The sequence below is a fragment of the Penaeus japonicus genome, unplaced genomic scaffold (assembly GCF_977035675.1).
Source record: "Penaeus japonicus unplaced genomic scaffold, GWHDUDI00000001_assembly GWHDUDI00000027, whole genome shotgun sequence".
In the NCBI taxonomy this organism is placed as follows: domain Eukaryota; kingdom Metazoa; phylum Arthropoda; class Malacostraca; order Decapoda; family Penaeidae; genus Penaeus; species Penaeus japonicus.
The window spans coordinates 5,423,334-5,426,979 of NW_028234429.1; positions in this window are offsets into that span (position 1 = coordinate 5,423,334).

Sequence of the window (3,646 nt, forward strand, 5' to 3'; positions counted from 1 at the left end):
GTGAGAGACGGGAAGGGTGGAGAGAAGTGGAAACGAAGAGAGAGTTGGAGACAGATGGAGATGAATGGCGAAGGAAGAGCACAGGGAGAGGTGGAGAATAGAGGGAGAGGAGGAGGGTGGGGGCTGGAAGGCGAAGGTGGAAAGAAGGGGAAAGGCGGAGGCGGAGGGAAGGCAGCCGACGGGCGCGTCACGGCTCGGAGAAGTGGAGAGGCGTGGATGACACGCGAGTTTCGGCGGGAGGAACAGGAAGTGATTATGCTGACGCGGTGATGCCATCTTCTGCTGCGTTTATTTTGGGATTGCACACACGCAGAAGGAAACAAAAACACCAGACGTGGGCGCAGACTCTTTTATTCTTATCTTGTGTTCTTGAAATTAATTTAAAAGTAAAAGTGAAAAGGATATTCTTTAAAAATCACTGTAGCTTCTTCTATATGTGACTAAAATTGCTGTAGACTCTATTTCGCCAAGTCAGCCACAGGGAGTCTATATCAAAGCCGGTGTATTCAAGAACTCCTTTAAAACATCATCATTCAATAGATAGGGTGTGATTTTGTACAGTAGAGTAAGTAATATAAAAAAAACTATGGAATTTCTGTGACTTGCATAAAGATCAAGGGTTTTTTTCTATAATAGTGCTTCTTACATATGCTGCATAGTTAGTCTTCGTATTATGAGCCTAGTGTGGCTATCACAACCTGCTGTCCTGAAGAAAGACCTTCGAAGACTCTATAGGGTTTACTTGTATTCGAAGGCCCAAGAGTGTTCCCACGCTACCAAATGGCACGAAGCCTGTTTCCCTGTTTTTCTGTTGCCTATACTTAAGCTTCATAATCTCCAGGAGAGAATTTTCCTTGCTCCTGAATGATATTTCTCGTTCTCGGGCTTTCTAGACTGATGATTTGTGTATCTAGAATCGATGCTACAATTATATATTTGCGTCCCGGTGTTGGTTAAACATAGCTATTTACATGGATTCTACTGTATTTCAAAGTGCAGAAAATCTTACTTTGCCACACGTCGAAATAAAGTATGTTTTTTCAGTTGCCCATATTACCATGTATCATGAAAGATCAATATATATCTAGGACTTGCAACCCAAGAGGGTCTCACTTAACAAAGCTAGCGAGACCTGCGGGCGAGACTGATGCCCTGTTCATCCGCGCAACATAGCTATGAAGTGAGGGAACGTTCAATTCTTTCATGACAATAACTTTAATATCTATTGGATGATTGTATATAGTTTTCAAAGCTGGGGAGTCATTACTATCATCACTATTACCATCATCATTATCATAATTGTTATTATCGTTATCATAATTATCATTATTATCATTATTGATATTATTATTATTATTATCATTATTATTATCATTATCATTATCTTTACTATTGTTATTATCATTATCATTTTTATCATTATTATCATTAACATTAAGGTCATCATTATTATCATTATCATCATCATTTTTACCATTATTGCTATCATAATTTTTATTATTATGATCATCATTATTATCAGTACTACTACTTTTATTGATATGATTGATATTATCATTACTATTATCATTTTTATTGTTAACATCATTTCTAAAACATTATTATCTTTACTATTGTTATCATATTCATTAGCAATGTTATTATCATTATCTTTATCATCCTTTTTATTATAATGATAATTATAGTAATCAGAATCATAATAACAATGACAAAATTATGATAATATCAATAATGATGATAATAATGATGATAATAATGATAGTAATAGTAATAGTAATAATAAGAATAAGAATATTGATAGCAATAAAAGTAAAAATAAAGACAAAAGTATTGAATAACAACAACAGAATAATAATGAAGCTAATGCTAAGGGTAAAAATAACAATGATGATAATGATCATTATGATAGCTGTTGATGTTGACAATAATGATGACAAATCGCCATGATAAAAAAAAATATCATCATAAATTAAATGATAATCAAAACGACAGTAATGCTGATGACAGCAATAAGATTTAAAATAATGATAATCCCTAACAATGTGTTTGCTTCGTGTGCTTGAGAGTAAATACGTTCGTAATCCGCGAGTAAAAATAGGTGATGATCCACGATCGGTTCTCAAAACACGTTCTGCTTGAGCGCAAACCTAACGTTTAAGAACCTTTCGAAGCGTGAACACTGTCCATCTGCTTCGGATTTTATCTCCCAGCTTGCATTTTTACCCAAAGAAGTTTCCTCAAAATATTTATCGGATTCTGGAGAATTTCCAAATATGGGTGTGAACACTCACGATCTTACGCCTCGCAGCGGAGGAAAATAATTATCTTATATTCTTACATGATGATAAGATCCGTCTGAAAATCAGGAACTTTTGCAACGAAGAAAAAACAACAACAATAGGGTGATAAGGTGGCAAATTTAATAAGCCTTGTGGTGAGAGCTTTTTGTTATCAAGGTCTTCATCGTTATCATTGTAATTCCCTTCAAAACACTGACATTATCCTTCCTAGTTATAACGCAATGCCAATATTAACGAAATCTTTAAATTGCTAGTTCTTGCTACTTACCCCCCCCCCCCACCCCCACCCTTCCACCCCCCTTTCACAACCATTAATTACCAAACTTCCCTAGATTTTGTATAAGATAATAATTTTCTCCCTAAATGATTACAGATTATTAATTAGGGAGAATGATAAATATGCTAAGGTCAAAAATATGAATTAATTATTTCGATAATTTATTCCTTAATTTTTTATGTACCGCGATATTTAGAATGTATCATCATCATACTACCTTTTCGGTCGTAATATATCTCAGCCACTGCAAACTAAACGCAGAGTTTATATATTGTCCATTTTATTATCTGTCTGTATTTATCAATTGCAGTGAGATATCGCTTTATATTTTCCATCAAGATAATGTATACAAAGTTGAAACATTTGCTACTTTCATGGAAACGCGAACTCGAGGTGCTTCAAGTTTTGCAGCCGGGAAACACGAGGCAGGATCCAGTCTCCCACAAACCAAATTACGATTTTTTGCCTTTTTTTATGAGAAATCTGGGGTATGTTGGTTTTCTTGTCCCTCATTATATTTCATCATGTAGAGAAAGTTGAAGTACTATTTTTTATATCCTCCTTCGTTCTACGATTAAAATTTATCCTATTCTAAGTGTTTCTTTAAGAGGCACAACGAAAAACGTCACACAGGACACAATTTAGCAAACGAAAAGATATCTTTCCCTTAACGTGGGGTCTGTTATGGCCGTAACCATATGCTTCATATCTGTTAACTCAATCATTAGTATTATAACAAGTACTTAATTATCTACTGATTACTCTTTTCAAATCCATAATTATTGGAGTCAGTGTCTTCTTTAGAGGTTTCCTTCGAGCCATGACCTACAAGAGGCTGTTTTCACTCTCAATCAAGAGAAGGCTGAAGCACTTGAGGGCGCGGCAGCAGTAATTTGCCATTTACCAAACAACTGCATTGTCTTTCATTGTTTCCGTGCCGGCACGAGTAAAGATTTGTATATCTACTTCTTTCATAGTTTTTCATCTGCTTGCCACCAATACGTTCTAAATTCAAACACTAACATTCATTTATTGTAAGTATTTATTCCTTAAAACGGGACATAAAAGA